The 23832-nt window shown below is 39.9% G+C and overlaps 1 protein-coding gene across 2 annotated transcripts in view; it reads left to right on the forward strand.

Moving 5' to 3' along the window:
• The window catches only part of LOC134537530 (protein FAM43A), a 247627-nt gene that overhangs the window by 173299 nt on the left and 50496 nt on the right, over nt 1-23832 (forward strand). Inside the window, exon 1 of one of the 2 annotated variants that reach the window (XM_063378053.1) lies at nt 9577-9606. The exons of the other annotated variant lie outside the window; for it this stretch is intronic. The gene's annotated coding sequence lies outside the window, so the exon portion shown is untranslated. Of the gene's footprint in view, nt 1-9576; nt 9607-23832 lie in introns of those variants that run through there. 2 annotated transcript variants of the gene reach the window in all.

The following is a 23832-nucleotide window of genomic DNA, read 5'->3' on the forward strand; positions in this document are numbered from 1 at the left end:
TAACGTATATTGAACTATTGCAAAATTATGTAAACCGTAAACCTATGTGAGCAAAGGAAAAAATAAATTCCTGGAAAATATGTGGTTATTATTTCCCAGAAAATTTTCCCACTCACATAACTACATACAACTTTTGACTAAAGAAAAGATTAACACGTGAATTAAAGTATTTAATTAAACAAAAACATTCCCTACAAAGATAATCAAAATAAGAATTCTGGTTCGGTAGCAGATATCGCTCCTGAAACCCACCCCCCCTCCCCCCGAAAGAAATTAGTCCGTTCCCTCTGGAGCCACGCCTGGCCCCTAGCGATCAACAACTTCGAGTGAAGAAAGTCGTAAATCGATCTTGGAAGATGGGCGAAACAAAAGAAATGCGGAAACGTCGAGTTACGCCATCTTCTTTCCTTGGACGTGGCCTCAAAAATCCAAAGCCCGAAAAGTAGTTACCTACTCAGGACACGACAGCCTTGCGATATAGATTATGACGAACGTCCTATGTAACTCACCAACTGAACTCCGAAGAGTGGCCAATTACTTTCACACACTATAGATATAGTAATGAGAATTTTCGTAATTTTATCAGCACATCATTTTCTGCAACGTGCCAGACATTAGGCACCCCGCCTACCGGGGAACACATACGGTGTGCAGAGATTCAGGGAAAAAAAAAAAAAAACACGTTTTGAAAACTGCTCGATGAATCAAGAGTATTGTCTGTTTTCGGAAAGCAGTTAAGAATACGCCGAGGACGGATGAGTGGTCTTGTTTCTGTATTATGTTTATAAACTGTATTTTTAGGAGAGTGCAAAATGGTGAAATGCTTGTTTTCGGAATAATTTTCAGGCGTTGCAAATCCGATACAGATTTTTGAAAGCACTCAAGGGATTTTAAATATACATTTGTCTTCATTTCTCCGCCATATGTTATAGTGGCATCGGGAAAACTGCGTACGGGAAAATTGCGCCTTGGTATATAAATTTGGATAATGATATGTTGGATAACGATATTTTCAGTGTAATTTTGTATTTATTTTTTTATGAATCTATTTACTATACTAGTATTTACATAAATATATTACTGCCGTTTGATGATCGTAATGTGTGTAACATCTGAAGTTGTTATTGTTCTCATTTTAGAAGCAGTGATGTCCTTCGTCAGTAACATTTTAATGTTTTACACTTGGCGAGGTTATTGGTCGTACCGGTTTTGTACGTGTGCAAAACTTTGGCGATCTGTTGGTCCATTTTTATGTACATCCCGCTTTCTATTTGATTCTTCCAAGCCGATAATATGGTTAAAAACAAAGTTCATCTTAACCGGTTACAAACATGTTAGGGCTATTATCGGCTTGGAAGAATCAAACTCTCCTTCTGGCGTCGTACTGGGGATTTGGAGCCAACCGTCTCCAACGTAATCGCGGGTAACAAACATTGCCAGAGCCGCACATGCGTACGTGAAGCTTTCCTTCTCCGCCATTCTTGCAGTCCTGCATCAATCCCAGGTCTTGAGTACATGGCGCCGTGGACACTGGTTGAAGTCGAAATTGCAACCCTTTTACGGTGCCACTCGTTGCTTTCGGACTTCTGTTTGGACGGCGTCTGGATTGCGCTCATAAATGCGTGCCTTAACTGTCCTCTAATCCTTTCAAGCATGGTTACTATTATAATCATCCGCGAGCGTCGCTAACACAAGTGCACCCTAAACAAGAAGTCGGCCGCCTATAAATAAAAAAACAGAAGAAGCTAGGCTAGAGTCAGGGTGTTGTTTTATGTATTCGCAGGACAGCTTTTCATAGAGAAAAAAAAAAAGCAGGAAGACAAGAAAAATTTGGCCATCCATCATGCTACACCCCGCCCACCTCCGAGGAGTTTCCGCGACTGGTTCCAGACGCGACCTCTCGTCTGCTCGTGACGCACTTCAGCTTCCCACGGTCGCCCGGCTATCGCCGCGTGCCGTCCTTGGCTAGGCGTCCCCTGGGGTCGCCTGGCAGCCGTGGAACCGGCCGTCGCGACTCGGCAGGAACCGACGAGGCGCGGCTAACCCTTCCCCGAGTGCGGCCGCACGTGTCCACGCAGTTTAACATCTCCTCCCTCTCAAACAGCGAGGAACGCCTTTTGCGAACCGACCAGGGATCTGCCTTTGGAGCGGCCGCCGTCGCTAAGGGCGACACCGGCCCGCGCCATCACACGCATTTCAAGGTCTTACAGTTACAGAGAATTCGTGATACGTGTGCCTAATGGGATTTCCCGAACTTTCATCTCCTATGTAACCGCCTTAGGACACGAATTTTCAAAAATCCTTTCTTAGTCCTCACAGACGTTACTTAAGGAACTACCCTGCAAAATTTCGTGCTTCTTGACGCACCGGTTTAAGCTGTATGTTGGCTGTCAGTCAGTGTAACAGTTTAATTAAGTAGATTACCTGTCATGAAATTTTATTTTTTTACTATTCCTTTATTATAATTTTGAAAATAACTTTTCTCGGAGCTTGCATACAGATTCAATTAAACTTTTAAAGAATGCCCGTTGGACAGTAACGAATGCCACGACCTTTGGCGGGTCGCACGCGATCGATTAATCGCTTCTTGCCCTTGTTTACAACTGGTCCATTTCAGTACAATCATCAACGCGAAGCAGGTGTTAATTGTGCCTCAAGTCTATCTTCGCTACCCAAGGACTCCGCTGAATAGTCCTGGCTTTGACTGTCCTTTGCTTACAGTAAAGGTAGCATGCAATCATTGAATATATATAATGTATAGAAGTCGCGAGCCCAGGTTAAATTTTCTGTCCAGTTTCTCAGAAGAATTGTTGTAGTTCCAAGCTCCGCCGCTGCGATCGCTTTCATCGCTGGGTATCGGCCGTATACGCCCCTGGTGGTATTTCGCAGAACTTGGTTAACCAGCCCTGTCGTGACATCATCCTTCACCCCCCTTCCCCCCCCCCCCCCAGGCACCCTCCGAAAATCCAAGACCAACGATTCAAATTACCCTGCAGGTCTTATCAGCATCGTTAGGCGACCTTGAAGAGGAGCTTCCCTTACCGTCGCTTTGAGAATGATGAAATCCCAAAAGAAGCTAGCCACGGAAATCACTGAATGATGGGATTCTGTACCCGAGTGAAGTGAAAATTAGCTATTAAAACTTTGTATTGGGCCAATAGTCAGTGTTCCGTTCAAAATATGGTTTTATTTTAAAAGTAAAATACTTATTTAAACTATATTTCGCGTTTGTACAAATTTACTTTTAGATATTGGCAAGGAAAATCTACATACCTTAAACAACCTTCTTTTATTCAACGTTATCTATTAAGTAGTAAAAGGGGTAGATATTATTTTAAAAAATAAAACAAATGGAACCCACTAAATCAGTATTGGCAAGATATATATAAATTCAATAATAAAATACGCATATTAAATTTTTTTGTATTTAACTTTTTTCGTTAATAAAAATTCAGGATTTTGGTTTAATTGGTTTACGTATATTGCTATATTTTCTAAATCACATAGAAAAGGGAAAAGAGTACATCAGTGAAAATTCAAAAATTTAGTTAAGTAATACTAGCCATACCAAAAAATCAATATGCGAGATAAAAAAATTTGGTAACCGCTCTACATTTCAAATAAAAATGCATTGGTTTCATGAATACTGAAATATATGCGTAATAAGGCATATTATGTTATTATCCTAAGCATGACTATAACTAAAAAAATTACAGTAATTTAAAACGATGGCAGTCTTAACATACAATAAGTGCGCGAGTCTTAGTTTATATTTTAATTGGCTTCTTCGTCAGATGGAAAAGAGTTAAGATTTCATCAAGGAAAAATATATTCTCAAAGTCACTAAACCGGGAGATAGAAAATAAGGTAGGTACTTCATTTTAAATAAAAGTTAAAATAGGCTTACGCTAAACCAATTAAAAATAAGTCGTAAAAATATTTTTATTTATTAAATATGTTCTATACTTGACAGTTATTTGTGTATAATTCTTCAAAAATCTTTGGAGTTTAATACATACTTTTCTTAAAATGGTAGAATATCAGCAATACCCAGAAATTACGTGAGTAAAGCCACGGGTTATTAGATATACTTTTACTATAAAATAAAAACAACTATACATTTGTAGTTAACGAATGTGATATTTTGTTTATTGCTTCACAACATTCATTTGCCAGTCTCAAATTTCATCGTACCACTTGTCAGAAATGTCACCAAAAATGAGAGATAGATTTTTTTTGACGAATTTCAATTACGAGGAAACCTTTCGCAAGATTTTTTTCTTCGCAGTAGTCACTGGGACACCATTAATTTAAATCCACTAAGATAATAAAATTGTATGTATAATGATTTGTTTTTGTATATTTATATAACTTCCCAACCAATTTTTAATGATTTTCATGCGAATAAAAACTTGTAAAGCAATTTAATTAACTGTGTCATAATTCTTCTGATTAGATGGAAATACAAACTTTTCATCCGTAATATACGATGATAAAATATATTTATTATTGCAAAATAGTATTCACTGTTCAAATGCAAATTTAAATAGATTATTCATACATGTTTCCTGCTAATTAATGGTTTAACATAATAATTTATAGTATAATATCCTTTTTCTCTTGTGTTAAAATGGGTTGCTAAAATGAGGAATTATAAATATATCACTTACTAAGTCCGTGCACAGATTTACACAAAACAGCAATGTGGATAATCTTTTTTGGTAGTTTATAATTTTCTGCCCTGAATAACATGAATTTGGTTGAATTCATACCAAAGTGAATTTTTTTGAACAACTTAAATTGATGTCATTAATAAATATTTATTTTATATTAAAAATCCACAAACTGTTTTTAAAATATAATATTTATCACGCCAGATGGAATAATAAATACAAATAGCTCTTATATGTTGTCTATGTTTAAATAATAGTATTATATTTCATGGAAATAATATTTACCTTTCGGTTATTAAAAGAAAATATATTTGTATTCAAAATACTTGCGCATCGTTTTTACGAGCATAACTTGTGTATCTAACCTCAAAGCAAGGAATATAAAGAGTGGCAACTCAATGCTATAACAAAAACTCTTATTTTCTTTGGAGATCCGGAAAATGTGAGTTATTTATAAGCAACTTAACATAGTAAATCGTTAACTTTTCAGATCTATGTTGGCAAAATGGATTTTTTTTGTGGTCATTCCTTACTGGGAATATTCACCATATAACGTTTAAGATTATTTATTTTGAATTACGAAACAACCAAAACATTATGTAAAAATGCTTCATCTTATGTTAAAAGAAAATATAAACTGCATAGCCACAAAGTATGACATCATACCATTAGTTTCAGTTACTAATGGTATGACATCATACCATTAGTTTCAGTTACTAATAACATTACGTGCACGCGTTTGAACAGTCATCGCAGCCATAGTTGTTTCATAGCTACCAAAATCATTCAACGTTGTCAAGAATTATTCCAAATTATGTTTTGCCATTTTACTCAATGCGCCACTCCGTTAACACAACATTGTATAAATTCTGAACTACGAATATGTCAGTAATTTTTTTTTACATTATTACGTTTAAGAAATTTCTGTTGTTTTCTTATAATTAAAACTTAAATTTTGATGTTGGCATCTTTTAACCGCACTTTTTTTTTCGGTGGCCGTACTCCTCCAATTCAGTTGCGCTCGCCCGTATCTAAGCGCTCGGATTTCAACAAAAGGGCACCGCCTCTCGATAGAGTGAGACAGAGAATTACGCGCATGACCTTGAAAAAAGCGACGCTACAGCGCTCTGGCGTGGAAGCTGGTAACTACGAGTACCTTCTTGTGGAAAGAAGAGCTGTCTAGCGGCGGAGCTAACAACTACCACAGTTTTGGATCCGAAAATTGGAATAATAAATCCTATCCCCTCGCGACTTCTATAAGTTATATATATTCAATGATGCAATCAACTCGTTGCAATCCGAACGGCCGTAGAACGTTAAGGTGACATTGGCGTCCTTCGGAGAGGTCAAGTTGGCTTCCGCGTAAATAGCTTTTTTTTACTTGTACCAACACTTTGACCTTGGCCTTCGCACGGGCGCGAACCTGCCGCGCTTACGGACAGACTTTTGATGAGCTTAACAGACATAAAGAGTGTTTTCTGTGGCGAGGAAAGTACTAGGGATTACATCGTACTCTTTTATTTTTATTAATGCTTAATGAACACCTGGAAATGTAGTGTGTTGGCCGATCTCCATAAACCATGACGCTAAAGTCCGGGTTTATAAACTAGGTACGCAACAAACAGCAGAAAAAGCGACCAGCGCAAGAAAATCGCGGGCGTTTGTAAAGCATGCAAGTTGCAAGACGTCGCCAACCCTATGCTATAACTTCAAATGGCAGGACAGTAGAAAACAAATTTATAGCCCGGGCTTATTTTGCTACTTCATATTTATCATGCAAATAAAATAATGTGTTATTAATTTCATTTCAAAGAGTCATTTTCTTTCATTGTAGTTGATAAAAATAACATCGTGGGCTTCTATGCACATAACGTCTGCGAGTTTAAAAGTTTTCGGAAATCTACTCTTCAAGCCAAAACGCAAGAAAGTTGAACAATACTTCCGTTGCGTTACTGTGCTTTGTGTAGTTTATAAACGTGTTCTCTATAATGTGGTCGATGAGAAATTTTGCGTCTTGCGTTCCGGTGTTGTTGTAAAAACCAGTCCTGGAAGTTCCTCTGAGTTGAACACAGGTTAGACATTTGTTAAAGGGGGAAGTGTGGCGGCAGTGATGCTGGGATGGGTCGCCTCAGCCTCTCGTAGTAGCGCCTCCTCAAGCACGTCCAAGTTGCGATGAAATTACGTATCAATTTCCCTGTGGATATCGGGAGCTCGCTTCGGTTTACTTCATCAAGAAAGTAAATGCCTCAAAGTCCGGCACGTTAAACGAGTGTGCAGCTTGCTCGCTGGACAGTCTGCTCGAGTGTCCGAATAGGCCGGGGAACACTCATGCGCTAGGGCCATGCAGATTTCGCGAAAAGATTTCGAGACTAGATGAAAGTTAAAAAACACTATAGCATCGTCTGTGTATCGTGATTGGGTGAGTTTCTCCCAGGAACATATCGATTGTGACAACACAAATCGCAGTGATTCAGTGCGTAAGTAAACGCGTCCTGAGTGGCCCGGTCAAATAAGGCAACGACTTCTCTCGCCAGACGGCCGCCAGCCACAAGGAAGAAATCACAGGTGCGGGTACACCTTGTTGCAGTCTAATAAGTGTACAGATCTTTTCGCGGAAAATGCCTGCCCCTACGGCATGCCTATTGAGCCCAGGACGGCCCGCACAAGAGTTTGGCCGGCGCGGCGTCTCGAGCAACTTCGGGGAGGTGGGCGATGTCGATGGAGCGAGGGTGGGGGAACCCGCCGGTTGCAATGGAATGTAAGGGCAACCCTTTCTCCCCCCCCCTCCCCCCTTACCCACTTATTGGAAAGTGAAAGTTTAAAAAGTAAATAAGGCAGCAGTCGACGACTTCTGGTTGCGCGCGGTCTCACTCGGGAAAAGGGAAACCTAAGGTTCACCCACCCCGAGTCAGACGTCCGATTGACCCGCTGTCGCGCAGCTTCAGATATCTCTCCCCCTTCTTCCGCGAGGGTAGGTTTCCACACGTTAACAAGGGCGTATCCAGGGAGGGCTGGGAGACAGTTCCCAACCTCCTCCCCCCCCCAGAACATTTTGTGAATTGTGGTGAAAAATAAAACAAGGATCAAGAAGGTAATGTTAGAAAATATGTATCTAATCATTAAAAAATTATTGTTAAAAACATGCTGTCTCCCCGCCCCGTTTTCAGCTTGCACGTAACTAAAATGAATGGTTGGTTATGTCAGGTTTGCAGCATTTAAAACATTCTAAAACCGAGAACATGTATGAATGTTGGCAAATGTTTTTCCTCCCTCCCCCTTGCCCCGCATTCCGGCAGTGAAGTTGCACGGGCGAGCGACGTACTTTCGGATTGTGCTCGGTACTGATCGGGAGTCAGTGTATCTTAGGCTTCCCCACCGGCACGTGACGAGGCAAAACGTTTTTCCTGTTCGCGGCTCGTTTTATAATTCATTCTGTCGTGGGAAGTTGTTTGTTTCCTGCTGCGAGGCGGGGTCGGGGGACGCGCATATTTCATGAGGCGCGCGGCGGGAGACTCATGAGCCAACTGTGGTGGCTGTTCGGTGGCGTTGTGTGTTGAGATGGGTTTCCTTCAGCCGTCCAGTCATTAGTACCATGCCGCGTTTGAATAGCGTATCATTCCGGCCCTCGGGGCCCATGGTAGGTGATGGGTACTTGTACCTCCACCTGCCATGTAAAAGATCCGTCAATATCTCATTGGGTTAAGCCCATTGTGGATCAGGTACAGTGAGTTTGACGCCGCATAGCCTAAAAGTAGACTGAGAAACATTGTCTGGGCGGTGACCTTTTAGTCATGCCTGACCCTCTTCCACCTTTCGAGAAAAAAAAAACACTAGGCTGTGATTTGCGCGTTATTGAAGAGAACATTATTTACAGCCGGTTGGCACTTACGTTGTGTACTTAATTGTTTACAATGTAATATTTTTTAATGTATCAGAAATATTCATGTAAAATTACATACATTTGTAAATTTTTACATTTACATTAAAACAACTGTATCACTGCAAAATAGTGTTTGCAATAATATTGGGTTTGGATGCTTACTCTGTAATTTATTCGTTGTGTTGTCCCAGTACCTCCAATAGTTATAGTTTTTTTGTAAACATTTGATGGTAAATCAAAATAATGTCCAAATATTGGATAATGTATTATATTTTCAATGGTTTAAACAATTATGCTACGAAACAGCAATTAAAATTATGCGCCAATTTTATTAAGTACTCGGTATTTTATCGAAAAACTTTTTTCATAAATGCAAAAATAACCATAGCCGTGTGTTGTACAAAGTTGCAATATATTTCTGTAGTATTTCTTGACAACTGGTTTCCAAAGGAATATTTTGTAAAAGCACAAAACAATTTTTTATGAGTAGTCTTATCGTTCAAGTGAATTATTGAGTTTTTGTTCGATAGTTACAGTGTGAAGTTTCACTTCTAACACGCGTTTGAAATAAATGCTTAACAATAACGTACATTTTCAGGTGTAGGAAATGGATGGGCTGAATGGGTTATTTATGGGTAAGGGGGAGGGGGGGACGGAAGTCACATTTGGATTTGATACATTTTTCGCAATAATGTTTTACAATCTTTATAAATGTATTGATATGAATGAGTTTGGTGTTGGAAATACAAAGATGAGAATCGTCTTCCTTTACATCACAACAAGGACTGAGGTCGTGATAATTTTTGGAGGGGAGAGGGGGGGGGGTTTCGGGTCTCTCTTCAGATTTGTTTCTATTGCATCACTGAGTTTGATTCTCATTGTAATTACAGTTGTAGCACTGGCTTTACTACCTTCATATACTTAGATATTTTTCCACTTATACTTTTAACTATTATTGAATCTTGATTTTGATTTTATGTGTGTATTCTAATCCGTTTCTGTCTTGTTGCAGGTGGGTTTTCGCTGACTTCGTGGATGTCGTTCGCCCTTTTCGTAAGTTACACAATTCGTTTGGTGTTATTATCTTTGAAAGATTTGTGCAATGGGAGTGCATGACTTGATGTAAGCTTTTGGACATACGCTTAGCAATGGTGTATGTCCAAAAGCTTACATCAAGTCGTTTGGTGTTGGCAGGACCTGTGTAATTTTTAGGGTTCTCTGACTTTACAGTCTCGTATATTTACTCTGCTTTAAAATGTTATTTTTGCGTGCTACCAGCTCGTGGGAGCCAATTGCCATTTATGGCACGCGTCGGACCTGGTGGTTTCAGTGGTAAGGACGTCTGACCGATGAGCTAAACGTTCCGGGTTCGATTCCCAGATGGGATGGGGATTTATTCACCCGTGGGAAACTTCCTCCCCAGCCCAGGGCTGTGTGCTACGTTAGCCCCTCGTCGGCATACTGCGGAAGACAACGGGAAACCACTGCGGTTTCACCTTGCTGAGTCCTCCCTCAGTCGCGTCATGGTCATCATGCCCGTGGTGCGATCTAGCTTCCAGGTTGACCACCCCTTCGTTAACTCGCGTGTTGAATAAACATACTAGTCTTTGACCGTCTGCGTGCCGCCAAATCAAGCAGAAGAATTGTTTTAATGATGGATGCTTTGTACCTTGCATGTACCATCCACTTACGTCTAGGCCCAGTGGCTTTCCGTTCTTCCAATTCATGTCCCAGGGCAAACTAGTCACAAAAAAGAGATACCCTCCTTTGCCGCAAAGTCAGCTGCCAGCGAACAAATGACAGTTGTTCAAATGTGTAGCCTGTGGCTTCCGGGTCGTGACAGTCACGGTGGTAGTACGAAAACTTAATTGAAGGGATTGGTGTCCTCAGTATAGGCAAATTGCGCTTTTAAAATATTGGAACTATCTGCAAAATATTTTTTTGTCTGTTGAGTATCTTAGTTTTTTTTTTTCGTTTTTTATTACCACTGAACATTTGATTTTTTATGTTAGTTAATTTTTTTACTGGGTGTTCAAAAATTTGTGGTAACACAGAATTTTGATATAAGAAATTACTGTGCGTGGCAGTAAAGAATAATAAATATTCGTGCCTGAGTTGATGTGGATGGTATAGGAGTAAGGGTTAATACAATTTTTTATCCTTGGAGAATCGATTTATCGATTACAAAACTGTATATATGAATATATATATTTTTTAAATGGATGTGTTGAATACAGTGTTTCACAAGGGGTTTCTGCTCACATGGATACTCATCTGTCGAGACGAGGCTAAGAAAACCGACATGGGAGTTGTACTGCAAGCTGGAATCTTGATGGGGGGGGGGGGAGGAAAGGGAAGGGGAGAGGAGGAGGTTGTTGGTGTTGGGAAATTATGTCCTCTTTGCTACTTCGTGAAATTCACCGGTTCTCTTCCAGTCAAGTCAGAAATAAAAAAAAAACAGATCCAGTGAGGCGGTTCAAGCCTCGGCCTGGCGGATGTTCACGTCGCCTGGGTACGGGTTTCGGCGGGCTTCGCGGTCTCTGGTGCCGCAACTACAACTTTACCCTTCTCTCTCTCTCTCTCTCTCTCTCTCTCTCTCCCTCCCTCTCTCTCTCTCCGTCTCTCGCTCTCCATCCCAATCGCCCGCTCCTTCTCTTCGATGAAGCGGTAATGATTTCGCCACGTCCCGCTCGTTCGTTAACCCGCCTCGAAGTCGCTGTCGCAACTCTGCCGGCGAGCGACGGGAGGGACTCCGGCTGGACTCTTGCCGTCGCGTCGCACGGAAGTAAAAGTTGTCTCCCGCTCAACCCCCCCCCCCCCACCCTCTTTCCTCCCTCCCTTCATCTTGGTGGCCGCGAGGCTTGACGACATTTTTTTTTTAAATTCAGACGGATCACTAAAATCCGACAAAGTGAATATTCTGAAGTTTATTGTTTATTATTAGAGACCGGAAAAAAATTCGCTAATTCATGTCGCGATAGGCTAACTACAAATAGTTTTATACCTCAGTGCTGCATCTGCTATTGGCTCACAACTCACCTGGATGACTCTGGGCCAATGAGAAACACCCGACCAAAGCTTTATCGAATCACAGGCTGCTTGCTACGTTGGGACGTCTCACAAGACAGCAGCCAATGAGTGGGTGACATTTGACCGAGTGTACGTAGAACTATGGAGTTCATCCTGCAGGTCATTGAACCCGCGAATTTTTCCGGTCCCTATTTATTATACGTTATAGCCACGGCATTTTTTTTTCATTGTAAAAAAAAAAAACTTCATTTCCATTTGTTTTTCCTGATGTTGCCACGCGCCACGGTAGACCATACGGCCATAAACCGAAACTTTGGTGACGCGAGCTCGAAAATTATGTTGAAACAAGGTATGGTGTTTTTTTTTTTAACTTTGGTGTGTCATGCATGGGATTAGTCTTAAATGCATACAGTAAAACAGAGGTTTGCTGGGCCTATGTTAAAATAATTTTATAAACCAACGTAATAAATTCCTGCTAATATTTATTGTGAATACTCCCGTCGTGAAACCCGTCAGCCGACAGTGGGCAGGACGTACCCGTCTCGTACTGGAGAGACTTGGTCTTCATGATTCCTGGCTCCCGATAGTTCCCCGAAACCACTACAGGCAAATGGAGGGATTGGTGTCCTCAATACAGGCAAATAGCGCTTTTAAAATGTTGGAACTATCTGCACAATATTTTTTTTTTGTCTTTTGGGTATTTTATTTTTATTTTTTATTACCACTGAACATTTAATATTTTATGTTTTTTTTTTTTTTTACTGAGTGTTCAAAAATTTGTGGTAACACAGAATTTTGATATAAGAAATTACTGTGGGTGGTAGTAAAGAATAATAATATTATTCGTGCCTGAGTTGATGTGGATGGTATAGGAGTAAGGGTTAATACAATTTTTATCCTTGGAGAATTGATTTATCGATTACAAAACTCTATATATCAATCGATTTTTTTTTGAAATGAATGTGGTGAGTACAGTGTTTCACAAGGGGTTTCTGCTCACATGGATACTGGTCAGTGTTTCAGTTCCATTACGCGCCGTGTAGCTGCTCGCGGCTGTGTCGCATTATGCGGTGGTTGCGTTACAGGATGCAGGCTGCAGCGGTTTGAACCGTGCACCGCGCCTGATTGAGTTCGACCCCTGTCCGCTGGGAGCGAGTGACCCCGCCCGTTGTTTACTGTGCGCTCGCCCCCGATCCGTTCCGAACACCTCCGAGGTTCGCCGATCGCTCTTGCTACTTCGCGGTCAGAATTAAAAAAAGAAGGAAAAAAGCAATATTTTCATACATTTTCACGAATGAAGAGAGCATTTTTTTTTTAAATGTCGCTGACCTAACGTAACCAACCTTTCAGTTAATTTATGATCACCTAGACGTGCGAAAATCTAAATTTAAAAAAAAATTGGTTGTCTGTAAAGTCGGTTTACGGACGATAGTTTAACGTGACAAAATCATAATAAAACCATTGATGAAAGGATTGCATACTTTTATGAATAAAATTGAATCATTTTTATTGGATTATCACTATTTTGTATGGATACAAAGGAGTTAAATGAAATCTACAATTTAATTGATAAATATTTTTTTTGCACTCATTAATTCAAATATGTTTATTACTTTAACGAAAAGATTATTTTAACTATAACTTTTGTACATGTTTGCTATTTAACTTCTTCCAATCTGTGTTATTCTGTTAAGGATAGGATGATGATAAGAAAAGTAGGAAACGAATGGGAGTGTTTAAAGTTTAATGTGCCTCGAAAAAGTCAAATCGATGGTTGTTCCAATCGAGTGGAAGAGAGATAGATGCGGCGCAAGCGTACAATGAGCGTAACGGGACAATGTGTGCAACGGGACAATGAGTCATCCTTTTTCGTGCGTGCAGCTGGCGGTCATCGATTTATTAGACGTTGTCACGTCAAAAAAAAACTATTTTTTGCGAGAGTATTGTGTATATAACAGACCTAACCAAACATTTTGCCTTTTCGTTTACATGGAAGGAAAAAAAACCGAAGATACACGAATGCGGATTATTTGGGCATCTGACTCGGGGTCTGTGAATATAATCTTTTCCTGGTCCGGGTATCCAGGCTTGCTAACGGCACTTCAGTGCCGGATATCAATCAGGCTTCGCTGGGAACCAGTTTTAATATTTTTTTTTAAATAAAAATAAATAAAAAAGGGCCAAGAGGGAAATGGCGATTGCTGCACGCTGCTTGCTTAGGTCGCGTTCCTTTTAATCCTTTCGTTCCCCATTCCCCCCCCCCCCCCGCGCCTTCTTTTCGGAGATGCAGCCATCAAACTCTGGAATCCCGTTCCACTTGTCTTGGAAGTTGGCGACTTGTACGATACTTAACGAACTGAGTTTGCGTTCTGCGTTTTGTCAGTATCCTCCCACCAAATATTTTGAGGTGGTGACATCAACAAAAAAAAATTATTGACAGGAGGATTTTGTTGTCACTGTTAGTAATTGCTTTGTTTAGGTCACAACATTTTTTTTGTTAGAAAAAAATGCTTCGTGGGGTCTATAATTAAAAAAAACAACATTTTCTTGGCAACTGCAAATTATTATTTTTTCAAAGTGAACTTTTTGTTAGTGTGTTAGTTTAGTTTGAAGCTCTTTTGCTGAGAGTGTGCACTGTTGTTAGGTAAACATAAATCTTCTATTTTTTTTTTGTAACAGTAGTTAGCTCTTCTAAACTTAAGCATACCCATAGCTATTTATGAAAATCAGTGCATGAGTGAGTCCAAAATTTTGCTATTACCAACCAGGAAGTACTGCAGAATTATTTTGCTTGCATTACGAAACCTATCTGTGGTAGATTTTCACCAAAAATATTTATATAGGGTTTGGCCATTCGTAAATAAAATCTCATTAGTTCCTATGTTTATCTATATAAATCATTCGGAAGGTAACATGTTGGGTGTATTAGACTGTAATCATTTTTCGTTCACAGTTCTCCATCATTTACGTGATATACCAGCGAGATGCTTGCCTCAACTTTCACCATAATATTTTATTTATACTTTTGGCATTTCACGTCCATTTCCTTCCACATTGCGTCATGCTCGTGTGCATTTCTAGAGCAAAGGTCAGGGGGCAACAGGTTGTGGTCACGAACATCTACCTAAGTGTGTATAGAGACTTATTAAATATATATATATTAATCAATTCCGTGCACAGAATACGCCAAATAGTAAAAGTCACGCAGGAGCGAAATTGCGTAGCGGTCGTGGTCTGTATTGGCAGAGGTGTATCTGTGTCGGCGAGGCGGGATGATAAGTGCGACGCTCGCTGGGACTTCTAGCGCGGCAGCGCCTCTAAGCGCGAAGGTCTGAACTGGCGAGCAATATTCTCGTCGTGCATAGGATAACTATGAGATCTGAGTGACAACCATAACATTATGTAGCGGAGAAAATAAAATATATAGGATGTAATGCAGGACCCTTTGAGTGCTTTCAAGAATCTATACCGGATGTCTCATGTCTAAATATTATTCTGAAGAGGAAAAAAAAAACCGCGTTTTAGTAAATTTCACTCTCATAAAAAAAAAATACAGTTTGAAAACGAAATCCGGAAACAGATCTACTCAACCGCCATCAGCGTATTTTTATATTGTTTTTGAAAACAGGCAACACACGGATATCTTGGGCAGTTTTCAAATACATGTTTGATTTTTTTTTGAAACTCTGCACGTCGCAGGGACGGACCCGTCACTTCCTGAATTTAAAAAAAAAATTGGTTGTCTGTAAAGTCGGTTTACGGACGCTAGTTTAACGTGACAACGTCATAACAAAACATTTATGAAATGATTGCATAGTTTTATGAATACAATTGAATCATTTTTATTGAATTATCACTATTTTGTTTGGATACAAAGAAGGAGTGAAATTAAATATACAATTTAATTGATAAATTTACTTTTATTTGCACTCATTAATTCAAATAGGTTTATTACTTTAACGAAGAGATTATTTTAACTATAACTTTTATACATGTTTGCTATTCAACTTCTTCCAATCTGTGTTATTCTGTTAAGGATAGGACGATGATAGGAAAAGTTTCAAGTTTAATGTGCCTTGAAAAAGTCAAATCGATGGTTGTTCCAATCGAGTGGAAGAGAGATAGATGCGGCGCAAGCGTACAATGAGCGTAACGGGACACAGTGTAACGGGACAATATGCGTAACGGGACAATATGCGTAACGGGACAATCAGTCATCCTTTTTTCCGTGCGTGCAGCCGGCTTTCATCGATTTATTAGACGTCGTCACGTCAAAACACCAGTTTAACATGCAATACTAAATAACTCGCCGTACGCGCTGCGTGGGTGGGTGAGTGGTGGGTGTCGGTGTTGTCTGCGCACGCGCAGTCCCCGCGGGGTGTGGAAGTCTGTGGCGGGGTCGGGGACGCTCGGGCGTCGTCGGCTCTTTCCGCGGTCAGTCACGTGCGTGGCGAGGCTCCGGAGCTCATGGGCGAGACTGAGACCTAGTTTTTTGAAGTAGTTATGGGCTCGTCCGCTAGATAGTAGTTGTCTTAATATATTGCTGACATAACAACATTAATTTATTAGGAGAAGTAATGTGTAAGCTATTATCAGGCAAACAAACCAGTGAAAATTCACTCTATTTAGGTAGCCACTAATTTGGTGGTGTGTAATACAATGAGTTTTTGCACCTCCTAACCCTTATTTATTACATGACGGAACTTAATACAGCAAAAAAAAAACAACTTATTAACTAAAAAAGAACAACTAGTATGAGAACCTCTATTCCGATTTTTTTATTTGCTGGTAGTTATGGGCCCGCCCAAGAGATAGTGACGCATGTCGCGTGAAACATGGTTTCAGTTTCCACTGTAAGAGTCGCACTTCTTTATTTCCCTCCTTGTTCTGTGGCGGAGCTGGCGACAAACCGCGTGGCGTGACTGGACTGCCTGCCTCCCCTCCTCCTGCCTCGTGAGGCTGCTGTCACGCCCCGCCGCTGTGACTCATGAGGCCACGGCGCGCGCCCGCCATGTTCCTTCCTGCACGGCGAGTGGCAGCACTTCATCATGGCCGGGCTGACGAGTCAAGTCTCGCCCGAACCCAGGTGTGCCCAACAGAATACCGCGGGCCGCAACTCTTCTAACCTGGACCTTTTTCCCTCTTGCTTGCTTTAATGCGTGATTAATATTGATCCCCTCATGACCCGTCCCAGGTTTTTCCCTGCGTCCATGCCTGTTTCAACTGGGTCACTTTAGTTAGCTTTCAGGCTAGGCAACCAAAGGTGCGCCAGCCATGGCTGGGCAATATACCCCAATTAGTACACGATGCACGCTTCTTTGTTCTGCATGGTTAAAAAAACCCGCATGGTAGAGTGTATAAGGCTTCGGCCTGAGACACACTTAGGTCCTTCCCCTAACCTGGACACCCTCCTCCCCTCCCCACACACACTTAAATTAACTTAGGCTAGGGAAAAAATATTGCACTTCATTAATGACGCTGTGCCCGCTAACCTGTCATCTCTTTATAATCATTGTCACCCGCCAAGAGTGATATATACCATCTTCTTAAAAGCATTGTTAGCCTCACTATTGTTAGAAACTTTGATGCCTGCCATATTATTTTTTTCTACCTGAATCTTGTTAGAAGCTTTAACACTTGCTATATTGTTGGAAACATTGATATCTGCCATTTCCTTAAAAGTATTGTTACCCTCCATATTGTTATAATCTTTGATGCCTGTCATTTTATTATCATCATCATTGAAACCTGATATATAGTTAGAGGCATTGAGCTCTCTAATCTTGAATTTGTGAATTATATGTATAATTTATTTATATTATGAATAATTTATAAAAGATCTAAATAATATATTTACAGCAATATTGTTTTACATTTTTGTAGTTTGGCCCTGATTAAAATACTCCAGCACATAACCAACAAGGAAAACAACTTTTCGAGTTGGGTGCAGCTAAAGATTACGTAATAGTTATGCCTAAGTTACGCTAGACTCCCGAATGTTAACTTCAGTAAGTGCATAAAGCTGGTTCCTATGATTTCTCGATTCCCTATATTAAATATAAATACTTAGGTACTGAAAAATGTGGTTAATATTGTAAAGATTCAAAATGTTTGCATAACAAAGTTCCTTCTCTCGCACACACACGTGAAAGAGAGAGAGAGAGAGAGAGAGAGAGAGAGAATTACTGCCCTCGTAGTGCGAGGAAATGACGTAGGCTAGGCGAATACTTGTTGCCACACCACCAATGCGAGCAAACATGTACGCGGCTTTTGTTCTGAAGTGTTTCTCAAGGTTGAAGAACGGTATGAAAAACTGGCCTACTGCATATAATAGAATAAGTATTTAAAATGAAACATTAAGCGTCTGCACAATGTGAGATTGAACAATGTTCTACAACCACTGCAAAACTTGTAGCTGTTGTGAAATGATGTCGTAGAAATAATGTGTGTGTGTGTGTGTATATATATATATATAATTATTTTATTTCCCATACATTTTTATAACGCAGAAGATTAATGTGAATTTTAATTAAATTATTGTACGTCAGAAAACTTTTTTTTCGACCTTAACAGAATCCACATTCTTAGTCCTCCGTCTAAAATATTTGCAATAAACCAGCGTTTCAGCTTCTGTTTAAAAAATTGGTTGTCTGTAAAGTCGGTTTACGGACGATAGTTTAACGTGACAACGTCATAACAAAACATTGATGAAATGATTGCATACTTTCCTGAATTAAATTGAATCATTTTTATTTTAATAATAAAAGAATAAATACTTGAAATTAAACTAGTAATCAGATTTTTAAAATGCAAGAATAAGTAACCTTTATTGCCGAAATTGTTGTTGTAATAAGCAATGAAAACCACATTAACTTTTCACTTCACTTTATAAACAGTCGACGAAACAGTTCACGTGTAGATGACTTGTGATTAATTTTAAAAACTGTCGTTTAGCTATAAAGTTTAAATATAATTATGAACAAGTTTTCATATAAATAACCAGTAATCAAATATCTATCATCAATTATATGAATCACCATAATTTTTTAGTCAATTTATCACCGTAACGGGACACAGCGTAACGGAACAATGTGCGTAACGGGACACTTTTTCGTGCGTGCAGCCGGCGTTCATCGATGTATTAGACGTTGTCACGTCAAAAAAAAAACATACACCAGTTTTGGGAAGCACTTTACGCCATACGTTGTAAATATGTTTTCGACTTATTCATGCGCGATGAGCCGACAGCTGATGTTTGTCGTTAGGACACGGGCTCGAGCTGCGCGGCCGTGTGACGTCCCAGCAGAAGCGAGTTCGAAGCGGCGCGTCGCCGCCGAACCTGTATGTTACGTAACTCCGCCCGTCCTGTTGCGGACCACACAACACGGGTTTTGTCACGCACTTCTCTCTCCCGCGCCTCCGACCACGGATTGGACTCGGCCTCGATCGCCATCTTGGATTTTCCGTTTATTTCCCGGCCTTCATTTAATTTTAAAGGCTGTTTCTAGAGACCGGAAAATTTCGCGAATTCATTTCGCGATAGGCTAAAATACAAATAGATATACCTCAGTGCCGCCTCTGTCTGCTATTGGCTCATAACTCATCTGGATTACTCTGGGCCAATGAGAAACACCTGACCAAAGCTTCATCGAATCACAGGCTGCTACGTTGGGACGTCTCACAAGACAGCAGCCAATGAGTGGGTGACATTTGACCGAGTGTACATAGAACTATGGAGTTCATCCTAGAGGTCATTCATTCAACCCGCGAATTTTTTCGGTCCCTAGCTATTTCTAAAATTTTAACTCGATACCTTCTTTGTATTTGTCGCCTCTGCCACAAAAAATAAAATAGTGTGCAGATATTAACTGGTTGTAAGTGTGATATAATCAAGACGCACAAGTCTTCGTAAATCACCACCACGTGCGCGAATTTTTTACACTCGTGATACTTCACTTAAGTGCACATCTTATGAAAATATTTGTGGCAGAACCAAAAAAAAAAAATTGCAAGGGAGGTAACGATTATAAATTTTAGAAATATCCCTTGAATAAAAATTATATCGAAAATAAAAAAAAACAACTAAAAAAAATAATCAACATGGCGTCTTGAGTCTGCCTCAGGTTCAGGATTTTAATTGTAACGGATCATTTCCAGACGTGTCTTTACTCGAACATGAAGTTACGGATAAACGACTGATTAATTACGACGAACAACTAAAAATTTTAAGAATACAAGTTTTAATGTATAACCTGAACGTCTGGGTTACAAACCGACAAGTTACATTGATAATGCTGGAGCCACAGTATAGTTACATTGATGGTAGTAAGGACGTCGCTATTGCAATTTATGCGGATGAATACTTACTAAAAAAAACGTGTACGTATATACGATAGACTGGGAGGAGTTCTAGAACGTTTCTATTTCTTATCCGACCAAGGTACAAGCGTACTTTCGAAATTGAAAATTGCTTTGCAGAAATAACGATTTTGACTGGGAATTCAACAAAGCAAACAAAGGCTTGTTGCCAGCGGTTGTTATTAAAATAAATAAATACTTGGTACAGGACGGTGAAGTTGATTGTATAACAAAATATATGAAAAAAGGTACTAAATACGTTTTACCATACTTTTTTTTTTGCGATAGAGGAAACTTGCTAATTTAATTTTTTTAGGTATGCCCATCGGCTAGTAACGCCACATCGAATTTTTCGTTAATTAACGCCTCCCACGCTATTCAAGCATCGCGGCCTCAGGGCTTTGTGTCCTAATGGAAATCCAATTACTGCAATACCCCGGCCATTATTCACGATATGCAGCAAAAACACTGCCCCAAGCAGCAAATGTCATTATGATGTTGATTTCTGTTTTGTCTGCAGGGGTGATTACAGCTCGCCTGTTAATCCTGTATCCTGTTCTCCATTACCCCCCCCTCCCTTTTCTCCCACAGTTCCATCGTGTTTCATTTATCAGACCCGGAGTGACCAAGTCCACCGTTGTAAATAATTCCAGTTGAGAGACTCGCTCTCCAACGACACGTTGATTTTATTTTTCCCGTCACTTTCATTTAAGGGCAATTTCTTCAACTGAATACATACCTCCGTTGCTCTGTCACAAATATTTCCATTAGACTTTCACTTGGTTTAATATCGTAAGCATAATTCGTCGCGCAATTGATGATACATTATGAATACTTCCCGAGTCTTATACATAGAGACCTGAAAAATCCGCGGGTTCATTTCGTGTTATGCTAAAATTCAAATAATTATACCTCAGTGCTGCTTCTGTCATTGGTTCACTGTTAATCTGGAGGACTGAGGGCCAATTAGAGACTCTCACTCATAGAAGTGTCGAATCACAGACACTCGGTCGAGACGACTCACAAGTCAGCAGCCAATGAACAGTTGGCATTTGCCCGAATGTGTAGAGTATATTGGAGTCCATCCTGGAGGTCATTGAACCCGCGAATTTTTCCGGTCTCTACTTATACACCAATCTTCCTCTGTCTCTCCTTAACTCTTCCAACTGTCTGCTCTTACCACTTCCTTCTGGGTCCTCCCTGGAGCCTATTTCTTCCTAGGCAGCCTCTCTCTCCCCATTCTCTGCACCGTCTCATTCTCGAGTTCTTCCTCAAGACGTAACGGTGCTGACAGTTTTATTTTGATTTTTCTAGCATTTAGGAATCAACCTGACAAAAAAGGACGTGTGCAAGAGGGTATATTTACTTGGCGTAATAAAAAACTAACTTTAAATTGGCATGCAAATAATTAATAGGAATGAAATAATAGAAGAACTATAGTGATGTTAAAAAATACTGTTGGTAAAGTATACAGTCATCAAATAAATTTCTAAAAAATTAATACTCAGTATTCCATTTTAATATAAACACGGGTATAAAAATAATTACTAAATTTAGTAAAATAATATAGATAAATTTTAATCATTTATTATAATATTAATGTAATAATTTATAATGAAAATAAAATATAAATATGGAAACAAAACTTCACTTACATAAATACTCTTGAAAATGTTTATAAACAAAATTTCTGTGACTAATATTCACAATAAATATGGAACAGTATTCAATATCAATAGCATAAGATTTAAAAGCACAAATATGATTTTTATTTGTATGTGGGTAATTTTTTTTTTCATTCTGTGAAAATTTCGTGCGCGCGCGTCGAAAAAATTGTACTCTCGTCGTCTTGCACCCCCCCCCCTTCCCCCTAAAAGAAGTATGACTCGGAGAACGGGAACGCGCGCGTCCTGCCCCGATGCAGGTCGTGGCACGTGGCACGTGGCACGCGGCACGCGGCACGTCCCTCGTGCCTTATCGCGCGGTACGTGCGCCCTCCGTAGAGCGGGCCTCGCCCCCCCCCTCCCCCCCCCAGGGGGGGTGAAACTATCTGCGCTTCACCGAACCACTGGCCGAGAAGTTACTTCGCAATGCTGCAACAAATCGAACATCACGTGACTGCGTTCATTTTTTATTTGCATACATCAAATGAGTTTTTTTTTCTTACTGAAAATTAGCTACATGTTTCATTCAAGCATATTCCTATTGGAGGTACTGGGGAAACACAAAGCATAAATATGCCCGGGTAAGAATCCGAACCCAGTATTATTGTGAATACTTATTTTGTAGGGATATACATTTGTTATCACGTAATGATAAAAACTGAATACGTCTGTGATTTTACATGAATTTTTTTGTTACATTTACACTATATATCTATATATATGCAGTGCAGATTCCGAATTTTGAGTTATTTCTTTTCGTTAAAAACAAGATGAACGCACACGTGTGAAAGAAAGGTGTTTTGCTGAGGACATACCGGTTTTTGAATGTCTTGTTAATATACCAACATTTTGCGTGTGGATTTATGTTAAAAGTAAGTAAATTTACAAAGAGCTCGTGAATTTAAACGTTCACCGGCTGATTAAAAATATATATAATGTGATAATTTTAAACATCGTGGACTAGACTTTATTGTAAACACAAGCGCGATAGGAAGAGAAAGTTTTTTTTTTTGGCTGTACATGCAACGATATTCTTTATGTTTCGTTAGTATAATTAGATTGTTATTGTTGATTAATGTTAAAAATACTTTAACTCAGCACCTTGAATTTTCGAAGATAATCCGCAAGTTTGCGAAGATCCCCGGATAGTTTGTAACCAGCGTTATTCGTAAATTTAAGGTGGAATTTTTTTTTTTATGGTGTGCACACGAGTAATTTGCCGGCAAAAGAAACCGGAGGATTAAAAGAGTAAAAAGTTTTAAAAAAAAAGCGTGCGCGGCGTGTGTGACGATTTGGTGAAAACTGTTTCGCGTGCGGGGTTCTTTCGCTCGCTCGGCGTTAAGTGAGTCTTTGTTGTCGAGTGGGTGCTGTTCGTCAGCTTTCAGACGTACCACGCGTGACAGCTTCTGCCTGTCGACCTCTCGACCTAGCCGTGCGCTCGCCAGTAACATACCGCGAATTTGAAATGGCGAATCTATTTCCCGGTTCTTGGAACCCATGTCGGACACTGGCAACAGTGTCAGGCATGTAAAAGATCCATCTTTCTCCTAACCAGGACTACACCCTAGCGGGATCAGCTGCCTGGGGGAGTATCGGTGTACCTATTCATGAGGTGTGAACCTAAATTACATGTCATCGTTTGGACCGTCTCTGAGAAAAAAAAAGGGGAGTTGTCTGTAAAGTCGGTTTACGGACGATAATTTTGTGATAACGTCATAAGAAAACATTGATGAAAAATTGCAAACTTTTTAATTTTCAGATATTATTTACAGTTTTTTGCAAATTTAATTTAAATAATTGGTTTAAATATAATCACGAACAATTAGTTAAAAAGTCCCGCCTTAACATGTTTGATATTATAGAAGATTTTCTCGCACGTTGGTTGGCCGATTCTTGCACGCTCGGCCCAGGCGGAACGTGACAATTTTTCGTGCGTGCAGCCGGCGTTCATCGATTTATAAGACGTTATCACGTCAAAATAGTCCATTGAAAAAAGAACATTCGAATCGCATTTACTCAAACACTAAGTCACTAAACAAGGGACTAACAATTTTAACTTTTTGTATATTTAGAATTTTTCTGATTTTTGCATGAGAATAGTCCAAAACATGGACAGTATACAACATACAAGCACTCTATCCAGAGATGGCTTGTATCCGTTAACCCCACGCGCTAAACAGTCCCGCAAATTTTCCGCGCCCCTCCCAACTTTTCGATTGGCATTGCT

This window comes from Bacillus rossius, chromosome 12 (genome assembly GCF_032445375.1).
Source record: "Bacillus rossius redtenbacheri isolate Brsri chromosome 12, Brsri_v3, whole genome shotgun sequence".
Classification (NCBI taxonomy): Eukaryota; Metazoa; Arthropoda; class Insecta; order Phasmatodea; family Bacillidae; genus Bacillus; species Bacillus rossius.